Source organism: Falco cherrug, chromosome 17, assembly GCF_023634085.1.
Source record: "Falco cherrug isolate bFalChe1 chromosome 17, bFalChe1.pri, whole genome shotgun sequence".
In the NCBI taxonomy this organism is placed as follows: Eukaryota; Metazoa; Chordata; class Aves; order Falconiformes; family Falconidae; genus Falco; species Falco cherrug.
The window spans coordinates 104,435-127,938 of NC_073713.1; the positions used below are offsets into that span (position 1 = coordinate 104,435).

Below are 23,504 nucleotides of genomic sequence, written 5' to 3' on the forward strand. Positions count from 1 at the left end.
CTCTCAGCTGAAAACTTTACAGGAAAAAAGTCAGCATCTTTCCTTTGCAAACGGTGTGAGTGGAGCAAAAGTAGAAGTGACTGGGTTACAGTAGGTCTCTTGGTTGATTCCCACCGGGATTACCTGCCGCGTGTATATGGAGGGACGGGGAACAGCTAGGCCGAGCAGAAAGAATCTGCAAATGACCAAATGTGAAGCTCTCTGATCTTTCCTTACATTTACCCCCAGAGATCCACGGAAGTTTTTGATGAGAGAAGGCTGGGAAAATTTATTTGCATTTTTCCTCTTCTTTGATTTAGCAGACTGCAGGGGATTATGGAGGCAGTCAGTGTTGTGCTGCAGATGGACACAGAATCGGTGTGGCCACAGCTTCCTCTCTCCCCTCTTTGCATTCGATACCTCCATTTCCTTTGCTGTGAAACGGGGAGGGTGACTGGGAGGGTCTTTTGTAAGGTACTTTGCATATTTATAGAAGAAAAACGCCTTGTACTTTCGGAGGAGCGATAAGCCCAACCTGCAAAACTGCACATCCTGATTTGAGTTTTGAATGCAAACTTTTGGACCTCAGGTCCACAGATTTAGATTAGATCCTTTTAGTGACAGTGGAAAGGCAAAATGTTCTTGTCCAGACACAATCAACATGGCCTCTCCCATGCCATTTTTCATTTTCAGGTATCCAAATCCAGCAGTTTTGTATGAATCCACCTCACGTGCAAAATATAATTAGGCACAGGAAATGTTTTTGGATTATTTCATTTCCCCTCCTAGGGCTGAGATTTTGCAATCTTTAGGTTTACAAAAATTATAAGTGGAAAACAATTCTTAGGCCGTGGAGCTCAGATCTTAACCACTCTACCTGTGATGTACAGTCCATTAAATGAGAATTAGCCAGATTTTGGCCAATAAAGCATTTAGCCTCTTGCCCATCTTTATTTTCATCCTTCATCTTCCCAGGTATTCCCAAGGCAAGTCTACTATTGTTCTTTGGTTGAATTTAAATCCTTGGTTGTTTTGAAAACAAGGGAGGGGAATTCATAGTTCCTGGAAAGGCCCAGGTCTTTCTAAGGCTTCATTTACCTCCAGAGTGGAGCAAGCTGTTGCAAATGTGTGTAGCATAGTTTTCAGTCTGTCTTTCATTTGCATGTTGAATCCTGGCTTTTTGAACAATTTAAATGGGGGAAAACTTAGCAATGCACATCTCCTCTCTGAGTTCCATGTATGATCTTGCTCTTTGAAATGGAGGCATATCTTCTGAAACAGGCAGAGGTGAAATTTGAATGGAGAAAGCAGGAGGTGCAGGAATGGGATATGTCACATTGCCTTGAGCAGTAATTACCTTTGCTGTGAGTCTGTTCCTGTCCTGGGATGTGCAGAGCAGAAGCACAATGATCTTTGGTTTCTGGAGCAGTTAATTGTGGCAGTTTCCTTGTTTCAGTGCTTACATAGAGACATCCTGCTAAGGCCTTTTTTGAAGATGGTGATTGCTCAGAGCATTTTGAGTATCAGGATGTCAAGGCCCACCTGAAACACGCTGCCTAAGTCACTCAGGAAAGCAAGCCAGCTGGTATCTGGCACTGCTGTAGAAAATCAGACCCCAAATGGGTGTATCTCTAATGGGTCATTCTTGACCTACAGATGCTAAATGTGATCTGTTCAGATAATGTACTCTTGTGGTTATTGGAATGTTCTCCAAAACTGGGCAGGACTTTCCCTATAGCTAAGCACAGTGAAGTATAAAGCAAATAGGGGATGATTTATTTTAGAGAAAGCTGTACTAGATGACATTGCATGTCTTTTGAGGAGGCACAGAGTTTGCACTACGTGTCAGAATGAGCAACTGTACTTTTTCATGCCTAACACACAAATGCAAGGCAAAAGCTGATAATGGTCCCTCAGGCAGTATTTTAGAGTATTGCAGGCAGTAATGTGGATTATTGCCCTGTGCTTTTGTCCTTGAAGAATTGGCAAGTCCATTGTAGGCTGTTCTGTCTGATGTTTATTTTGAGGCAGAAGATCTTGGTCATTCGACCTTGAATGTGCCTTTCTTTCCCCACATTCTCTGTCCCCAAGAGTAGCATGTGAAAGTAGCTGCAGGGAATGAGCCGTGTAGGAGCAGGAAGCCTATGGTCTGACTAAAAGCATCTTTATAAGTTCATGGTAAAACTGATTCCCGCACCTATAATTTTTAGTGGAGGCTGCGCATCTACAAGTAACACCTTTTCATCAGTGGTGTTTTCACAGCTCCACCACTCTAAAGGGACCACATGTGAACGTGTCCCCTCAGTTACCTCTTGCTGAGGTCTGTTCCTGAGCTCATCACAGCCACACATAGAGCATCAGTGCCCAGGACTACTGTAGGGCCAGCTGAAGAGCCAGGGATCTGCTCTGATGAGGAGCTTAACTAGTGCCTCCTCCTCTCCACTGACCAAAGTGAAGCAATTTCTTTGTGTGTACTGGTGGGTTGAAGAAGCCATAAAAGATGCAAAGGCCTTCAGAGCAGAAGCAGCAAAACATGGATGACTTCTGAGGACACTTTTCCTCAAGGTATTGATTTTACTGTTCCTAGAAGGCAGAGAGATGCTGGGATGCTGCAGGTATGGCCACATCGTTGCTATGTGTCTGCATAGGGCAGTGACTGTAAGCAAAAGACAATCCTTCAGTGCAGCACTGGTGTTAATGGTGAATTCCTCCTTTTATTTTTACAGGTAGCAGTGGAAATGAAAACAATTTTATTTACAGTATTGTTCACAGAAACCACAAATGTAAGTACAAATATAGTTCAAAACTGCACTATACTTCACCATAGGTAGAAGTGTGGGTCTAACAATCAAAGAACAATACACATGTTAATGTTGTGGGGGCATAAAAGAAAAAAGATCAAATAAGGAGGCTAGGGGAAAGTTACATATTTGACATTCTCTTGCTGGCTTTGCACAAAATCAAGGTTCATTTGAATTTAGATCCTGCTGCATTTGGGCCACCTTTGTCTCTGGAGAAGTCTGAGAGGGACAGAAGAGGAGAAACGCTTTTAGCTTTGTCTATTGAAAAACCTCCAGGGTAGCAACTTCAAAAACTCCTGTGGGACTGAGGAGTCTAAATCCTATTTTTAGAAGTATTGTGGAAGCTTAAATCAGACTCTAAAGCTTTTACGAACCTGAAAACGCAGGTAGGAACCCCATGGGATCTGTGAAGTGTCTGAGCTGGTTATGTGCCTCACCCTGAGAGTTAATACTTAAGTCACCATAGAGGTGTTAGTAAAAACCACCAGACTTCTGCATGAATCTTCATATTTCCCATATCCTTATAAATCTTGTATCACCTCATTTCAGAGGAAGTGTGATTCATAAATACTGATGCCTGAGTTTAAGGTTCTCAGTAGATGTAAATGATTTTGAATATATTATCCATTGCTTTAAAATCACAAGTGGAAATACTGAATGCAACCCATAGTATTAGTGTCTGTTGGTGCCTCCTGGACTCATTTGTGTGTTCACCAAAGTTCACGGGATTTTTTTTTGTTTGAGGCTTCAGTTTCTGCTATTTGAGAGGCTAGAGAGTGCTACAAAATTTAAGCTGAAGTTCAGTGCAGATTCCTGTCTCTGTCCAGTCTGTGGGAGTTTCAACCTGGGTGCAAATTCAACATCTGGATGTCCTTCCTGAGCAGAGATGCAAACAAACAGAATTTTCTGCATCGATATGCAAATTCTCCCAAGAAATGGGTGCCTTTCTGAATTGCCTCTGTTGCTGTTCGGCTTCAGGTGCTTGAAAAAATGAGCTTTGTGTTTACAGGGCAGCAGGGACAAGGGTTTCTCCAAAGTGCCTTTGTTTGAGTATATGTAAAGCTATCAATGCGTCATTCTTTCTGCTTCAGCTGTTAGAGACTCCGATCTTCTCTATTGATTTTACCCAGAATGCTTACTGCCCTTGAAGGTGTGACCTGTACCTCAGGCTAATTTATTTCTGTCATGGCTGCAGCATATTTTAGAGGGCAGCAGGGATAGGAGAGAGAACAATGAATTCAACATGGAATATAAATCCCAAGTCTGTAGCCTTCAGACATTCCAGTCGTACTCCGCTCCATTCTCCCATTTGCCATTCTGCATGGTCTTGGATTAAAAGTAAAGAAAAAAAAAGGCATTTGTATAACTAATCAGGTGAGCCATTCTAGGGTAATCCCTTTGGTCATGCATACTGGCATGTATATTAAAATGTTGCTAGGCTTCTAAGCCATTTACAGTGACATCCTAGTTTATAAGCCTGAATGAAAAGTCTCACCTTGATGGCCTAGAAGTGTCTTGGATCTGAATGCTGTTGCTTTAATCTATTGAAAGTTGCTTTGTGGAATGTGGACGGACAAAGACTTTGGTTTTGTGCTGAAACTCATTTTGGACCATAGTGGTGGGGATTGTTACGGATTTTTAAATTTTATTTTATTTTACATTGTATTACATATTCTTTTCTTTTCAGTTTTTATAAACAACAATAATGTGTGAAGCTTAAATGATTTGTAAGCACTGACGCTTAAACTCTGCAAGTACTGAGCTTAAGCACCTGGCCCTTTTCGTTATTCTATTGAAACAAGTGGGTTTTGCTGTCATGACCTGCTGGTGTAGCTGAGGTCTTTCCCTCCTGCCTCATGCAGTTCATCAAAAGCATAGGATTGCTCTAGGGCAAACATGTTGCTTCCAAGTTTCCCCCTGGAAGGGCCGAGCATTGTGTGCTGCAGTGGGTTGTGGTGAACTTTGTTGGAAAACTTGGTTGGACTGGTACCATTTTCCTGGGCTGTATGCAAGCACTGGGATAGTGTTCTATGGACCCCCTCCTCTCAGCTTACTTAGGTTTTTGATCAGTAGCCACTCAGTCCTCTGAAACTGGAGGCACACAGTAGTGAACACTGAATCTCCAAGATGATGATGATACTGAATGATTTCCTGGACTGACTGGTTGGACTGCAATTCAGACTGAAGTTTGCTGTTCAGTTTGGAGTTCATGGAGTTCTCCAGCAGAGGAGAGGCAGCTCTTTAAGGAGCTCTGTCAAAACACGAGCGGCACATAAAGCAAAGTTACTGCCTTCCCTGGAAATTTAGGGCTCATACTTCAGAACAGTTGACCCAGGAGTACCTGGCCCAGGGTTACTGCTCTGGGTCAGGGCATGAGGCCAGCTGGGAAGGTCAAGCTTCAGAGGAATGCAGAGTGCTGTGGAGTTGAAGTATATGAGATTTCCAGGTGATTTGCTGGGAGCCGCTGCCACAGAAAGCACTAAATTATCCTGGGATTACTGAATTTAGTGAAACTTCAACTGCTTTGGCCTGAATTCAAAATTTATAGTTAAATCTTGTTATTTGCCATGTGATTTGAGTTCCAAGTGGCTCCATGTTGCACAGCCATAAACATTTGGTTTTCTTCCCCGCAATGTTCTCTGCAGTGAATCAGTTGGAAACATTTCTGTAGCACCTACTGCTGTAGAGAGGAAAAGTGGAACAGGAGGTATTAGTTCAGAGGAGAAATGTGAATAAAAAGAAGGTGTATGGTTTCTGCAAGGGGAAAAGGGATGCGCTGGCATGGGAAATGAAATGGTCCATTGGTATAAAGTGTTATCTTTTTGTACCTCCACTTCCTGTGTTATGGCAAACATATATATGACTCTGACAGCATATTGGGTATTACTCATAAAACAAAGCAGCCAGAGCTGGGCAGTCAAGCATGTAGTCTCCTTGTATCTTGGCATCCTTGCGTTTACAGGTCTCACTGTTTTTCCTTGGCTCCTAATAGCAATAAAATAAAACAAGACCCAGTCTTTTCATAGTATTGCCACTCTCCCAAAACAGAGGGAGGAAGAAAAGAAAGGCAGATCCAGCACAGAAAAGACCCTGTGCTCATGTAAATGATTTCTTGGGTCTCGAAGGAAAACCTGAAAGAGAGGAGGAGAAATGCAAATGCTTAACTGAAACATGGTAGCAGCCACCCTTCCGATTTAGCACAACACCTTGGGGTTTGGTTTATCTCTCACTAGTAAGAGATTCAGAGACTAATTCTCGCTAGAACCCACCTCTTTTTTTTGGTAGCAGATTACTGGAGAAGAGTTGACCAAAATGTGATTTCCCCAATTTTTCCACGAGGGCTGCATTTTTAACTGAATAGTAAAATATTGAGTAGTTTACAGCTTGGAGGGAAACCTTAAGATTTCAACATTTCTTCCACTCTTGTGTCGCCACCATCAAAATGCTTTTGTGCTTCAGGTACAAATCAATGTGCACATCTTGGTTACTTGTGTGTGCCTGTCCCTCCATGAAACTCATGTTTTGGCAGAGGTCTTCAGTTCTTACTGCAGAGGGTGTCGTGGGACAGGATGAAGGTTTCTGCTGTGGACAAGTCTGGCTTCATTTGAGGCTCAATTTTATCTTAGCATCATTATTTTCACCCTGCCATGTCGGATGGCACCAGCTGGGCAGATTTGGAAATTAAAAAACAAAAATATAATAATTAGAATGCCTAATACCCTCAAATTAGTTTTAACCCCTCATTGTGTTAAATGCTGTACGTACTGAGTAAGAGTCCATGACCCTAAAGACATGGCAGGCAGGAGGTGGCAAAAGTGAAATGGTGTTACTGACAGTTTGCAGTTGAAGGATTGCCCAGGGTGCTGTTCTACATTGTTTTGTTGCCAATGAAGGAATGAAAGGAAAATCAGATCTTAGGTGGGAAGATGACTGGAATTTTGGTTTGCTATGAGCCTGTGATGGGCCACCATCATTTTGGAGTCTAGCACCAGGCAGCGCTGCAGCTCTGCTTGCGGCTCTGTGTTTTGTGCAGGAATGTGCTTGCTGTCTTCTGAGTCACTGGCAGTGGCAGTGCCTTCCTGAGGAGCTGCCCTGCAGTAGGAATTCTCCTCCTTTGGTTTTAGAAACCCCTCAGAGCCATCAGAACTGAAAACGTCTGAATCCATTTTCTGTTCACTTCATGTCTGCGTCCTTGTCTTCTAGAAGTCCTGTGATTTTTCATCCTTTACTGTCTAGCCTAGAAAGGTACTTGTGTGCCCAGTTTGTCCCCAGAGATAGCCTGATGTCAGTGATGGGAGAAATGAGTCACAGGGCTAATGGCAGAAACAGAGAGTACTAGTATGTCAAAGAAATACTGCAGATAAGATGTATAAGCTGTAGTGGGAGACTTTAGGAGTGAAAAGCATTCCAGTCATGCAACTAGGTGGTTATTTTTTAGTATCTTATAAACCAAAAACATCAATCAAATTTTCCAGTGTGGAAATGAAGGAAAAATACATAAAGCTGGGTCTGAGAAAGATGCTTTGCAAAATAATTTTATATATGAGAAGGCCTCTCATATGCTTCCCAGATGTACAATCCCATATGTCTGTTCTGTTAAGCTGATTATGGAATAGATGCATTTATAGTTCAGAGCACAGGGAGCATTGATTTCTTTCTAGAGTGGTGTGAATATTGCTGTGTTCAAGATAATTAAAGATTAGAACTGAAAAACACATGCATAGATTCACCCTGGTGTTCTGGGGTGAGACACTGTAGATGAAACTTTTGGGTGTAAGTAGTGCATACGTGAGAAAGTGCTGCTTGTGGTGCTAGGTGGCTTGAGGTTTTCCTTTGTATCCGATGCTGCAGGTACGTGTGTGAGTAACTTGACTCACAAGAGTAGTCCAAAGAAGCTCCTTACTGCTTACTTGCAGGAGATGTATGCATCTGAATCCCAAGACATCCTGGCCTAAGTGTAGTATGTCTTGTGCATTCAGTATAATTGCTCCAGAGAGCAATTCACTGTTCAAACTGACAAGACAAAGGGAGTATTATTATGCATTTAGATGTAAAGAAATGTGGGCTTATCTACACTGGAATAGTCAGAAGTTAATTCGTATTAAACTAATGATGCATACATAAAATGCATTAGTTTAACGGCACTGAACCCCTTTGTGGTCACTCTTGTTCCTGGTGAAAGTGATTTCTTTTACTTTTAAACTTGATTCGCTTCCAAAGTAAAGTTAGAGAAACCTATAAAGCCACTTTGATTGTGAAGTAGAAAGTCTATGTAGGGATTTAAATGGTGCTCCATTAACTTACCTCAAAAAATAATATGGTTTAATTTTTTTGTGTGCTCTGGTGCAGATGTTCTATGCTTTGTCCAAAGTCCACTTTTTATTTTATCAATCACTTATTGTAGTAGTTGGATTTTTTCCCTTTAAGACTGAGCTCCAGGATAATGTGCTAATTTCAGCTTTCATAAAATAAAAAGGCTCGATTTGTTGCAGAGAACATCTTTGAGAATATTAATCCCAAAGGTGTCAATATCTGAATTCAAGTAATTTTAGACTAATTTTAAAGCTGTACTTGCTTTTGAAAGTTCAGGTTTGTAAATGCTGAAGATTATTCAGTACTCTGGAGGGAGTGATGGATATTGAATTTTAGTCAGTATCATAACTGGAAATCTAATCTCTGTAAAATCGAGCTCATGGCGTAGCACTGAATTATTCCATACATAGAGGAAAAACACCTTGGCTGAGCGATATCCATGGTTACGATGAAATCCAGTTAGGTGTGAGTTTGAACCTGTCCAAGTCCAGCTGAAACTCCCAAATGTGAGCAGGCACAGGGAACCAAGTCCAGAGTGTTGGAAAGCTCAGGCTAAAAGTAAAAAAATAGAGCACTTTATGTGGCTTAACATGTAAACAAACTCTGTTCCATGCACTGTACAGGCTTTGGGCCACAGAAAGCAGGTAAGCTGTAGCCCCTTCCCATTAACACATACCTTGAGCATCAAAGACAGCATGGACCCCTAGCACCAGGCCTAACGGGCAGCAGTGCAGACTGAAGGCACACAGGGCATGGCAATCAGTGTTCCTTGGCTGCAATTAGGTCACAGAAATGTGTAAGTCTGTGTATTTGATGTCTAAAGTTTTGCTATTACTAATGTATTTAGAAACAGATGTATTTGACAGACCTTGAATTGGTGGAGGTATAGTAATTTTATACAGATTGGGACCAAGAAAAACAGAAGTCTGTTGGGTTTTGTTTCCATTTGTGTTGCTAGCTTCCTCTGTAAGCTTGAGGAGCAAGTAATTTAAGAGCGCCGTGTGTCTCAGTTTCTTCACCTGTCACTGGGGGGAATTACTTCACAGGGGGATTGGAAGTATCATTATAATGATACCTGCAATATGCTTTCATATGCTAGGTAGAAGAGAGGAAGCGTTAACATGTAGAATAGAAAAAGAAAAAAGTAGGTTAGCTTGTCTGTGCTTGTCATGCTTCTACTGTGTCAGCAAACTGAGGGAGACGAAAGAAAGGAGAGAAAGAGAGATCAAAAGAATACATTAAATTAAAAAGTAAACAGAAAGTTAAAGTGGCAAGTAAGGAGTTGCACAGGTCCTATTCAGTGCTCAGCTGCATTAACCTCACTTTTTCATCATATGCTAAGATGTCTGTCATCAACAGCAAGCCACCAAAAATCACAAGGCAATCCCTGTGTCTACCATGTGGTCTTGAGCTCCCGTCAGCTCTGGTGAGCTGGCCAAGCTGAGGTTGTGAACATGTGAACATGCATGTGAACAACGGCCTTTTGAGGAAAGTGAGGGATTTTTCCCTGGTGATGGAGAAAGCAGGGACCTGGCACAGCTCAGATGCTTGGAGAGCTTCCCTTCACTTTAAGTACGACTATCCAGTTTTGCTATTTGTGGCACATCAGGATGTGATGTGCAGCTGCTCCACATTGCAGGGGTGTTAGCAGCAAGAAGGTAAGGACTGTTACACTGGGTTCTTGCCTTGTGCCTTGTCGCTGGCAGCAGTGAGCAACATGTGCTTCAGGGAAGAGTGTAGAAGTGGGGTTTGTGTGTCCTCCCCACGCTTAGCAATCCCTACTTTAGGGACTCCCCAAAGCACAGGCTGCGTCTGGGTGTGGTGTGCCAGGATAATGTTGGACTTCATATATTCTTACTTCTATTACAGACATGAGAGAGTTAATTTACCTTTCTGTGCTTACAGATACTTCTCTGAAAGCTACTAGAGTTACACAAAGCAGCAGTATTGGGAAACAGTTTTCAGACTCTGCATTTTTTTTTTCCCTCCCTCTTTGTTTCAGAGTGAGCAGAAAGTCTCTGTGCGGGATAGCTGTTTCCTCTGAGCTTTGTCAACACATTCACACTAGGTTGGGCTTCTGCACAAATGTTTCCCTCAGTTTCAAAGTCCATGTGCAAAGGCAACAGCTCTATAATGTGGTACTGTTGTGTGACATGTTGTGGTAGCTCAAAAAGCAGTGCTGTCTTCTGTTGGAGGACAGATCAGGCAGATGGATTTGCTGCCTCCCCGTTTGTGTGTCTACAGTATGGTTTCATTTTTGGAAGTGGGGAACGTGTGTTGCAGTCCTTCAGAGTTACTGCTGTTTGACATCTTTCCACAAACAGGCCACTGAAGTGCTCTCTCAGCTGTCTGGACACCAGGAAGAGACGTGATCTTTCCTTTTTTGTCCTTTCCTTACCTTTTCTGTTTCGAAGGTGCACTCTTTTGGGCAGGTAAGATGACCAGACATAGTTTTGAACTGTGGTTATACTCTAGTTCAATTTGTTCTGTCTGATCATGAAATAAGCCAAGGAATCTTCATATGAAGAACTATAATATGACAAATTTTCCATATAAAATAGGCTGAAAAGAACAAAAAGCATGTAGGGGAAAATCCTTGACAGTCAATATATGAAGGGTTAGTTGCACCTTTACAGAATTATAGGTCAAACAGGAGGCTGCTGAAAGTAATCATACCAGCTGTAATCTTCTTCAACTGTATCCAGTCAGAAAAGATGAAAAATGGTTTTTCTGCCTTTTAAGAATGGAAATATAATTTTCCATATCCACTTTGACCTGTTTTACTGTAACAGATTCTGGGTCCACTCAGCTAAGTCATCATAAGCACAGTTTGATGGAAAACAAATTGCACTGTACAGCTTATCCTAAAACTCTGTCTTTTGTACCTTCAGCAGCTAGGTAGTTTTTGAAGAAAAAGTGCTCAATTTGCATCCCAAGCCTCCTCCAACTGCCTTATCTGTGGCAAAGCTGGACTACTTGGAACATGGGCTTTATGGTATAATCTTATTTTTACACATGGTCAGGCTGTTTTACTGTGTGTCATCTGAAATGCACCCTTCCGTTTTGAAAGCCACAAGTAACCATGAGCTTCCGCTAAAGTGCTGAAGAATAGTAAGTTTTCAAATGGACTGATGAGTAAATAAGAGTGGCAGGAGTGTAGTAGACACCTCTTGGAAAACAAATGGGAAGATGGCATCTGTCAGAGACCTTAAACCTAAGTGCCTCGTGCCCAGCTAACTGAACTGAAAAATACCTATCCTGAGGTGACACAACCCAAATGCAGGAAAGTCAGCCACTTTAAATGTGGAGGGCAGGACGTGAAGCACACGCATCTCAAAGACATTAGGAACAGAGCATGGAAAGTGCTCTTTGCTTTGTGATCTGCAAAATCTTGCAGTGTGGGGAAGAGAAGAAGGGCAGCAGAAAAATCTAGCTGCCTTACAGCAGTTTGTGTGTCACTGGCAAAGAAAAGGGGTATGGAAAGGTAGGCAACTCTGTATTTGTGTTTTAATGCACATTGAGCTACTCGTATGTGTAATAGCAAGAACGTCTTAGACATATTTTAGCAGATTTGTGTAGTGATCATACTGAGGGTCTGGATAAGGTCTTTGGAGAGCTATAGTGATGAAGTAATGGGATCTCCTTCAACTTTCAAACCTTGCAATCTGCAAAAGGAGCTTCTTTCACCCAGGAGAACTTTCTAGAAGACATGGAGCTTCAGAGTCATCCAACTGGCTGAGGATTTTGCATACTGTTTCTCTACATTAGTCACAGGACCTGATCAAGTTGACCATCATCACAAGCACCAGTGTCATAGAGAGATTAGCTTGTATAAATGTTCTCTTTCTGAGAGAACTTTTCATCTTCTTGCCCAGTATGACGGTCTTTCGACTTCTTGAGCCATAGCAGGGTAAATCTTAGACAGCTATTTGTCAGAAGTTATGGAGACTGTGTTGTGTTAAAATATTTCACCGAGGGCTGTTAGCAAGTATTAGAGACAGCTTTAATCAAAAAGAAAATTATGTCCCACTGTTGTGCACTAGAAGCACTAGAAGACAAATGTCTGTCCAAGTAGCTTGATACTTTTTGATAGAAAAGTGACTTGCAGAGAGTTTTAATTGCTGTGTTTAATTGCTTCACAGTGAGGCTAAAGAAAGTAAACCTGTAAGATTCTGTTGTATTAGCAGATTAGAGTAACCCAGAACAAACTTAGGGTTTCTCATTATGGTAAGCAACATTCAGTGTCACCATCTCAAGGCTTTCTAGCTGCTCTAAACATGAGGAAGGGGCAAAGCATGGAACTGGAAAAAGGTGAGGTGTGAGGCTTCTTACTCTTGCTGCCCCAATTTTTCTGTCCATTCTGCATAGTAGACTTTCAATTCTTATGCTCCTGTAGGTTGTTTCTTGTGTACTAACAGAATAATAACAGCTCCCTTTCAATATAGTGTGGGTATACTAACGGCATTACTTGGGAATAATGAAGAGCCAGTACAGCTGTGCTCTTCTTGTTCAGAGGCTGGCTTGCTTGCTGCTAGCTGAGTTGCTGTTCCTGGCTGTACTACTGTGCAGACACGTGCAATGTTGTATAACAGAGCTCGTGTTAGTCCCCTTTACTTTCCTCCTAGTCATCATAAAGAGCGGTTTTAGAAAGGGAACTTGAGAAGTAAGGTTGTACTGAGGAAAGGGCTCTAGGGAGATAAAGGTGACATATCACTTGATACAAAACAGATGATTAATGGTGAGGTTTGTAACTCCTACTTTGAAATATTAGCATTTAATGCAAATGTGAGCTATATCAGAGAAGATAATAATTTGGCTTTTAATTCAGAACCTCATATGGCAAGTCAGTAGTATCTACTGCATAAAAGAAAATTGTAGTTATTGAGACACCCTCCTAGCCTCTTTGTTTTATTAATGCATTCATTATAGCGTACTTAGTTGGTTGATTGTTAGTGATGCCATGAAACAGAGGCTATCTCTGGTGTTTACAGACTTCTGCTTGTTCCCTGATTATGCTGTATATCTGTTTACCCTTCATGCCATCTTGTGAGGATGTCAGACCATCATCAGTTGAAATGCCTGGTTCTTGTTCCTCTTGAAAGACTTTTTTCTCTTTTATGCTTTTGTGCAAACCAAATAGCAGCCACTTTCCATTTTACTAGTGGTACCTAACAGTAAGGAAGGCTGGCCACTAGCCAAGTCATTTAAGTCTCTAGAATAATAGTTTGCTCTCTAATGAATAGTCTGGCTTTAAATCTCTCCATTCAATTGTGGTGGCACTCATGAAGTTGACAGGTACTTATAAGACACTGAGGAAAGGTCATTTGTTGGGTGTTAGTTTCATTTGATTTGTCCAGAGAACCTTCTAGTCATTGCTCTGCACTGTTTGAAGGCAAAAAAAAAAGTGGGGGAGGGGGCAGAAAATTCATTAAAATTTTCTCATATTTGCTTCAGAAGTCACAAATAATCCATTCTAGGTAAGCAGTTTCCTTCTTTTCTGCCACCGAGCCTGGATCTATCCAGTATTGCACACATTGGTGACCCATTATTTTTATTGGTAGTGCAGCAGTTGAATCTGGGGCTCTGTCAGATCAGTTTTGCCAACATATCCAGGAGTCACTTTCCGGCTATAAGAGCTTGTAATGCCAGTAGCCCTGAGAGGAAAAAGAAAACAAGAAAGGATGGACTGCTTTTCTGTTGTACAGATGGAGAAAGATTTGATGTTTTGCCCAGACTCACACAGGGAGACTGTGGCAGAGCCACTAACAGGACAAAATACCTCAAGGGTTAAGACAGTGTCATAACTGCAGGATTATTCTAATGCCTTCACTTTGGTTCTTTTGTGTGTATCCTAGAGATATACTTTATATAGATGTTGCTTGATAACACTGTCTCCATGGATTTGCTTGTGAGTACATGATTGTATATTTTTATATTTCTGTCAAATATAATGGAATTCAGCTTCACAGTTAGCATGATCTGATTATGAGCAGGGAAACTGAGACACAGAGCAAGGGAAGGACTTGCCCTGTGTATCAGATAGATATGCTAATCTTGGACTGGAATCTGGGTACTCCTCGGGACTGGCTTGCAGTGAGCTTGAGTAGCACCGCTGCTACTAGATTTATTGTTTACTTCATTCTTCTTCCCCTGTACCAATAAATCAAATGCTACCATTTTCTTCCTGAAGCTGGAACTTAGTGAACTTAAAAGCAGTCTGAGTAAGGAGTCCTGTAGTACAAAAAGTGGCTGTGCTAATGCCCTGTTCCATTTACAAAGGAAAACCAAGAGCAGTGGCAAAGTTATATATACCATAACTAATTTAGTTTAGACTGCAGCCAAATCCAGAAGTTGCCAGTCATGTATTTCAAGAACTGGATTTTTGATGCCCAGGAGATTAAAGCGCCTAGAGTGACTTGGACATTTCTTAAACCTTGCTGGTAGGGAACATCTCCTATCTGCTACCAGTGGACAAGAATGGGCTTAAATCACACAGACTTGGACCCAATTCTGATTTTTTCTTTGGAATTTCTTTTGTACAGGGCAAGGGGAGGAAGGAGATTAAAACAGTGAAAGCACATTTCTGGCGGCTAGCCTGGTTTCTAGCTAGCTAGCTTGTGTCCTTTGGAGAAAAAAGGAGGATGGAAAGGTGTGTGAAGTGTTTGGAGGAGAGAAATAATGATCAGTGTTTGCAGGACCTCCCAGCATGCTCTAAGGGAAGAGCAGGGAAGAGTAACCTGCTTGTGAACATGGAGCTCCAGTTTCTGCTCACAAGTTACTGGAACTGCTCTTCCAAAGCTGAATGAATATGGGCATGCTGTTGGAAACGTGGCTTTGAAACCAGGCCCTTCAGCATTAAAAATGCAAGGCTGAGCAAGAGATCCTTTAACAGAACTGGTCACCATAGCAGTCATAGAGCTCTGTGGCTCAGCCTTTGCAAGGGAGGGGATGGTGGCACAGAAGACAGGGAAGTCAAGTTAGGAACAAGGGACAAGGGGTTTTAATGTTGTAGGGTGAAAGCTAAGGGTAAATTAAGAGGGAGCTGGAAGCTAACAGAAAAAGGGTAGGGTGTGGTGGACCTGCAGGTGAGGCTGGGAAGTTTGAACCTGAAGAACAATGCAGGAGATAGTCAGTGGAGCAAGGAGTGCTGTGGTCAGAGCAGACCATGAAATGAACAGGAACATTTCCCACTGTAGATAAGAGAAGAGCATGCCCGAGGTGAAGAGTTCTCAGCCCAGGGAAGTTATTAAGTGTCTGAATTCCTGGCAGCTGGCCTGAGGACATTGTTAAGAGAGGAATGAAGTCAAGTGTGGACCCCCATGATGACTCAGCTGAATGATATTTAATATTTAAGCCTTTTAAAGTGGAGAGAGTTGCATAGAAGCACCTCTTAAAGAGGAAGGAGCACAATCCTTATTGATGAACTGTGTGCATTCTCTATTATTTTTGTTCAAAATGATACTAACAAATTAGCTTAGTCTGAAAAGAAGCTTTGGAGAATTGATGCTTTCCAGTTGATTCACAAGTCCTAATTACTCCTTCTCTTGCTCCTTTTTTACCCATTGTAGTTATACTTTTTCTTTGGTTTGGCTGCAGCTAGGGATGGCAGGGTGTGGCTCTCAGGTGGTGCAGTATGAAGCTGATCAAAAGCAAAATAATACTTGGGGGTTCTTTTCTGTAGCAGTTTTACTTCCTCAAGGACAAAGCATTCTGTGTTATTCCTGTTTGACAGAGGGAAGTGAAGGACTGGGAAAATAAAGTGACTTAACACCCAGCAAAGTGATGGTGTAGACAAAATTGGAACCAGGCTCTCTTCATGGAGAGAAATTGGTCAGGCTGCAGTGTTTTCTCCAGGGTACAGAAAAGAAAGTCTATTTTAGAAATTGGTCATTTTAGAAATCAAACCATACCAGAAACTAGAGGTTATTTTGTAAGGAAATAAAGGCCTAGTCCAAAGATGACTGAAGTCACGGGAATTCTTTCCATGGAAGCAAATCTTTGTTTAACACTGGTTGATAACAGGCAAGATAACACCCAACAAACTGTTTCCCAGCTCAGTCCTCAGACTCCACCATAAATACTGCTCTTCACTTAAGAGCATGGTCAGGTGTTAGATTTCCATACAGAAAATGGTCAATTGACTTCTGTTTGAAGGACGGAAGAAGAAATGGAGGTGATGGTAAAGTGGAGCAGCAGGCAGCACAAAAGCGAAAGAAAGAGGAAGCAGAGTGTATTTACTAATCACCTGCTACAGATTATTCTGCTGCACAATGGCAGCAGAACGCAATGGGGAGGAAGAGGAGGAGAGGCGGGACAACTGCAGTGCAGCCAGCATGCCAGGGACAAAAGGCTTTTCTGACTCAATGCTATGCACCAAGGTGGAAGCTCCATGCTCGCGCTGTAGCTCTGTTTCTCAGGGCTTTGGTTTCACCAGACAAGACACTTGGAAGGGTTAGGAAAGGCTGTCTTACAGGCCTGGGAGATCTTTCTCTCCCTAATGACATGCAGGCTGTGCCATGCTATTGCTGGTCAGCATTTTCCTTGCAGGCTAATGTTACAGTTGTAGCAGAACTCATTCCGTATTGGCGTTTGATCCTGGGAGAAAGGGAAAAATCTGGTCAATACGGTTCTCATTAGCCAAAAAAGCTGTAACATGCTGGAGTCATTAGCAGTTTGTTGATTGAGTTAACCGTGCAAGGCAGGCTGCAATTGATCATCTGCATTCTCATTAAATATGCCACAGTCTAGGAGAATTTGTTATGAAACTATTTGGAGGATATGAGGAATCTTGGTTTCAGCCAAGAGCACCGGTTCCAAAATACCTTTTGGCTTAAAGCTCAAACTGTATAATTAATATCAGAGATGGGACTGAGGTGTAAGAGAAAAATAATCTTTCACAAGATTGTTGCTATGCAGGGTCTTGTTTCAGCCCAACAAGGGGAGAAAGATCAGGGCTGAAACTTGAATCCAAATCTAGACTTTCTTGGTGCTGCAAGAGGCAAGGGAAGTGGTGAGGGTCTGTGGCTAGAGGATTTCCATTTGGAACTGTCTAGGAGGTATCTGAAGGAAGGAAGCATTGCTGTGCTTCATTTAAACATAATGAGGGTATAGTAAACCCTAACCAAAAGTCAAATTCACTTCATCTTTGCATTGCTCGTGAGAAAGTCAATAAGTTAAAAGGATATATATAGAGAGAGAAGTGACAATTTCACTTTCAAGAAATGGGTGAACAGGAGTTGCAGAAGAGTGTTACCTTGAAAATATATCATGATGGCTTTATACCTTGTCTATGTCTTTCAGCTTTTGAAATGGTGAAGATCACATCTTGAGGGAATTTGTTAGAGCCTTTGAAGTATTTTTACGTTACGCCCCTATGGCAGAAGATTGTGCAGATCAAGAAAGTACTGAGTAGATTTATTCACAGAAAATGCATTTAAATTACCTAGCTATATGGGCACACATTCCTCATTTATAGCGTGGTGTCTGGTCTCTGAAATCCTCCCAAGAACTGAGGTCATAGAATTTGAAAATGAGCTTCTGTACACCATACTTCTGGCCTTTCAGATGTAATGTAGTCTGTACTGTGTGGTAAATTGGACAGAATTCAGAGAAGAGCAACAAAAGCGATTACGGGAGTAGAGGAACAGACTTACATGGAAAGATTAAAGGCGTTACAAATTTGTGGCTTCGTGGAGCAAAGACTACTGCAAGCCATTGGAATTTTCTGGAGACAGAAGTGCAGCTTCAAAATCCCCAGTCTTGTCTAAACCTGTTCTTGTTTATGTGTTTGTTTTAAAGCAAAATCTTTTTAGAGCTATATCCTGACCTGGTGTAACTTACCACAGTTCCAGTGAAAACAACAGAGCTAAGGGATTTGTGCCAAATTACACTGTCTAAAAACGTGGCCCTTGTGCTTTTTTAAAACTGGCAACGCAGGAGTGGAACCAGTAGTTTAGGGAGGCAACTGGTGTTTAAACTCCTGCAAGTTAATTCCTGGTATATTCAGAATACAGAGTGGTTGAATGCAGAAGAGATTTGGCCATCTTCCCTCTGTAGCACCCCTGCCTTTGCTGATGCCGGTTCTGGGGCAAGAGTGCTAATAAGCAGAGCTGGTACTAGAAGGTTAATAATTTTGTTTAATGCTTCAGCTGAATATTGGCAAAAGGATGGATGGAAAGGACACTTTTATTACTTTTTTCTTCACATGCTCTTGCAGAAATACAGAGAGCTTTTAAGCCAGTGCAGAGAAGCCTGACATAGACCCAGAAAATGGAGGGATGTTGCCCTGAGATGTACTGAGAAGCTGCAGGTACAATCCGCTACTGGATGTATGTGACAAGTCTCCTCCTGTGCAAATTTGCAAAGAGGAGCAGTCTATAAATATTCCAGTTAGTGAGTGTAGCTAGTTGGAGTAGGGTATAGCAGCTGATGTTTTCAGCCTTAAAAAACCCTTAGTTCTGTCCTTGCTGAGTTGATCGAGATGGTGGGCACTCTAGCAGACACAAGGAATGAATTGTTCCTGGTGGTCCATGGGGATTGAATTCCAGTGAGACGGAGCAATTACAAACGGGCTGACTTAGGAGAACTAAGTGTGAAGCCCATTGTACTGCGAAGTACTCTCAGAAGGGAAGTGATGGAGGCCCAGTTGCCTGGGATGTGGTACTCTTCATAAGGATGGAGCGTTAATTGAATCATTAGAGCCAAATATTAACTGAGAAATTAATTTCTAGCTCCCTTGCATGCTCCTTGTTCCAGCTGAGTAAGGAGTCGTTCTGTCCCAGGGCTGAAGTGTGGTGTGGCTTGGCTGCGCGTGGATTCATAAGCTGCCATCTTTCCCATACGTGATTACTTTTAGGAGATGGGTGAAGCTGCCACAGAGCAGAGAAAGGAGGTGGGAGTGCAGTCGCTTCTGGATAGAAGTTGCTATAGATAGCAGTTTCCATTGTCATTCCTGTATGATCTTCACTGTGGGATGAAAGCGGCCAAACCTCTAAAACATAATTAAGGACTAATTTTCAGTCTTTCCAGTTGCACCAGAAAAGCAAAAGTGCTAAAAGGGTCTGTGGAGGCTGTGCTGCCCTGTTGCCCTCATCCTGATTTCTGTGGGTCAGGAATGGCGCACAGGGACCTGCCAGACACCTCATCGTCCCTGTGATATCCAGCTCAATGGATGAATAGAAAAAGGAAGAAAATATAGCCCTCCTGAAACCAGTGTTTGGAAAACAGGGATTTTGAGTGTGTGAATGAGATGAACAGTGAGACAAGAATACCGAATGTGGACTGAAGATGCTAGGGGAATTGTTTCCATAGAAACACAACCATGGAGGCTCACATGGCTTCCCCATCTCAGACTTACAAATTCATATGATTATCTTAATGGTCAACATAATGGATTGAAAAGAGGTAGGTGATTACTAAAATTTGATCTGAGTTTGTTGCAGATGTGGGGAGCATTGTGCTGAAGCTTCTGTCTGAGTGCAACTTAGCATGGCTCATATGCTGAGCGTGTATCACTCTGATTTGCTGCAGTAAATCAGGATTAACTCCTGAGCAGTGGATGGTATCCTACTGATGTCAAACAAAGGGAATGAGACCTTGTTTCTTTTAATTAACTTGAAGAAAAAAGGTCTACGTTTGTTTCTTGATGCATTGTTCTTTCACCTTTGTTGTCCGGTCCTTTTGCATGGCTCCAGACATAAACTTTTGCATGTAAGTCAATACCATTCAGAAATGCCTCAGGAAATACTGTTCTGAAATGTACTCAATGGAAGCACATGCCTTTCTGTGCCAGAATTTATGAGTGGCCTTGGGAGTCTGTTTTCTTCATTTGTTCATGGAAATATTTATCCTCAGAAAGTCCAAGACGTTTAGGACTAATTTATGTTGCTCCAGCCCCTTCAAAGAAGCTACCACCTAAAATTGGTGGGTTTGCATTGTATTGATAGGCTTCTGAGTGCAATATGTATGATGCCGTGTTTAAATGAGTAAGCTTTAGTAACATTAACAAAGGGCATTCATTTTTATTAAACGAGTTGTGCTCTAGGCTTTTATGGGTGGCATTTATAGGGTCTGTGCGTGACCTGTCTTCTGGTGTGCATAGTGTTTCCAGTTGAGATTTTTGTGTGGTACTGTTGGCCAGTCATGCACAGGCACAAGCAGAGTGAGTTGCTGCAGTGCTTAAGGAGTAGCTGCTAAGATGGTACTTCTGATGTGCTGGGAATCAGGAATGATAAGAAACATCCTGTGGGAATACTAATTAACAGAGGTTTCTTGCTCAGTAACCAAAAAGTATCCAGATAGCTCCCATAAACCCACCAATACAATACCCATATAGGAGTCAAATTTTGTGTGGGATAAGAGGCTAAATCATGTAGTCTATATCTGAGCAGCCCAAAATGAAACACTGAGGTTTCAAACTGTAGCACAGATGTGTGGCTTGGGCTTCTCTCTGTGAAAGTCCATGGTGGTCTGGCCATCTCTTGTGATTCTGTAGTTTAAGTTGGACTGAGCTGACTTGGTCTGTCTGATTTCTAAAGCAGCCAAAATTTAACAACCCACAGGCTTCATCTTTAATGATAGTAATTTGTGCTCTTTTTAGAAGAGACTCTGTGTGGAGGAGGAGAGAGGAGCAGGAAGTGGAGACAGGACAATTTTGTACACGATTTCCAGTAACTGATGTCTGTAAGCAGCTGTCCTATTATCCAGTAATGGCTCTACAGCCAGAAAAATATGTGGTGTTGTATTTCTGGGTGCATGTTGGGGGAAAGCAAAATAAAGGCTAAAGTTATCAGGGAAACAGCTCCCATCTTTCCTCCTGGTTTCCCCAACCTCTCAGAATTGTCAAAGATTTGCTAAGTGCCCTGAAAATCCTAAGGCTAGCCCAGCTCCAGGCTGGTCTCTTGATAAGCATACATAATGCTCCTGCAGCTCCAAGAGGAAAACATCTGAGGTTTGGGAAGGGTCAGCCAGAAATGACATAGCTGCAAATATGAAAGGAAATCAAAGAACTGCAGGGTTCCGCCCAGGAGAGAGTAGAGCACACGAGGCAGCTGGGCCGGCCAGCACCAAAACAAGATTAACAGGAAGAGACGCCCAGAGAGCATTTTTCCTCTCAAATTTCATGTGTGCGAATTCAGTGCTAACCTTGACCCATGTTTTGATTGCCTTGTTTTGAAATGCCCTCCCTTGAACTAATTAGTTAGACTGCTCTTCCAGTGCTCCTAAGTTGCATGTTTTTGTGGTGAATTGGGTAATGCTTGATATTTTTCTGAAGGACCTGGACTGTACAGTGAGAGGAGCATGTCAGTAGCATTGAGGTGCCCTAATTTACTTTGGAACCTCTGAATCATACTGAAGTTAACATAACAACACCATTTATAAAGGAAGATGGAAGTGTTTCCACACTTCCACACATGAAACCTGTAAAGTGTTGTCATGCAGACGACACGTTAATTCCTCTATGGTGTTCCTTTGTTTCCCATATTGTGAGTTCCTTTTCCATACTGTAGTCTTCTAGGACTCTCCTCTTACTTTACTGAGAGCAGAGTAACACTTACAAGATCATTTAAATTACTTGGACCTCCAAGTCCTATTTCAAACAAACAACAACAACAAAGTGCCTTAAGCACTTTTAAGGCCAGAATTTGATAGGTACTCAGTTTGATAATGACAAAGATAGGTTGAAAATGAGATAAAATCAAACAACAAAGAAAGGCATGGTTTCTAGTGTCTCTTGAAATAAACAGGAATTTAGTGTTTCAGTGTTGCAGAAGCCTCAGTGAAGTTCCTAGCTATGTTTAGCACCTGAAATGCCTTTAAAATGCTGGTGACTAAACCTATTGTGCTGGTTTTGGCTGGGATAGAGTTAATTTTCTTCGTAGTAGCTGATATGGGGCTATGTCTTGGATTTGTGCTGAAAACAGTGTTGATGATTCAAAGATGTTTTCGTTACTGCTGAGCAGTGCTTACACAGAGTCAAGGTTTTTTATTCCACTCACACCACCCCACCAGCGAGCAAGCTGGGGGTGCACCAGAAGCTGGGAGGGGACACAGCTGGGACATCTGACCCTGAATGACCTGAGGGATATTCCAAACCATATGACATCATGCTCAGCATATAAAGCTAGGAGAAGAAGAAGGAATGGGGGGATGTTCAGAGGGATGGTGTTTGTCTTCCCAAGTCACTGTTAAGTGTGATGGAACACTGCTTTCCTGGAGATGGCTGAACACCTGCTGCCAGTGGGAAATAGCAAATGAATTCCTTGTTTTACTTTTTTCTTGTGTGGCTTTTGTTTTATCTATTAAACTGTCTTTATTTGAACCCACTATTTTTCTCACTTTTACTTTGCTGAATCTCTTCCCCCATCCCACTGGGGAGGGAGTAAGCAAGTGGCTGTGTGGGACTGGGCTGCTGGCTGGCATTAAACCATGGCACCTATGTAGGCATTCCAGGCTTTTTCTGTTTTCTCCCTTAAGCTTTAATACAGAGGTAGTCAGCTTGCCTAACTCAACACATATGTCAAAATATCCTACATCAGGAGTGCCCCAGCTGTGCTGTGAGCTGTGCTGGTTGCACAGGCAACACAATGCTACAGGCACTGTGAGCTCCTGTTAGCCTGTACTTGGCACAAGGATGCCCAGCAATCCTGCCTCCAGTGATGTCATTTGGGGACATGTTATGGGTTGAGGAGGGGAGTGTGTCCTTCCCTGCTTGTGTGCGATGCATGGGTTGGGAGGCAGTGGGGACCACTAATAGCCCCCTCCCGATTTCCCAAAACAAGGAGGGAAAATGTGCAGCCTCTACCCAAACCATGTCTCTGAGCAAACATCCACTCTATTGTGAACACTATTGGTAAATAGAAAGTTATTTCTCAAAGGCCTTTTCCATATCAATTAGTGAGAAGCATAGCTTGGACCAACTTTGTCAAGCTTTTAATCTGGGGAGACTTTTTGTTGCTGAACTGCCTCTGCATACAAAATGTAATTGGTTGCCAGCTCACACTTCCCTGACCCATTTCCAAAGCTGTTTCATTTGATTGTGTTGGGTGATTTTTCTGAAATTATTTCTTGATTTTTATCTGAAATCCATTGATAATGGTTATTTAAGCTCTTTCTTTGGTATCTGGTTGTTTTAATTTCAGGGAGAACATTGAGGAGTTTAAGTATGTATTAGTTATCATAGTGATGGATCATCCAAGCAAGGAACATTTGGAAATTCGCATATTCCTTTTTATTGACCTATGATATTTGAAAGATGAGCCTCTTGCATGTTGTTAGCAGTTTGAACATCTATAAACATTTACCAGTTGGTTTAGATTTTTTTTTTAATAGTTTGAATATGTACATGTAGATTTTTCCTTTAATCCGTCCGAGAATATTAATTGCCCATTTGGTTTGCTGTTTGCCATTTAT

The 23,504-nt window shown here is 42.0% G+C and overlaps 1 long non-coding RNA gene across 1 annotated transcript in view; it reads left to right on the forward strand.

Annotated features, from left to right (window-relative positions):
- Window positions 1-23,504, forward strand: part of LOC114016123 (uncharacterized) — a 45,426-nt gene that overhangs the window by 1,479 nt on the left and 20,443 nt on the right. The window contains exon 2 of the long non-coding RNA XR_003560423.2: window positions 2,706-2,762. This is a non-coding gene — a long non-coding RNA (uncharacterized LOC114016123). The remainder of the gene's footprint in view (window positions 1-2,705; window positions 2,763-23,504) is intronic.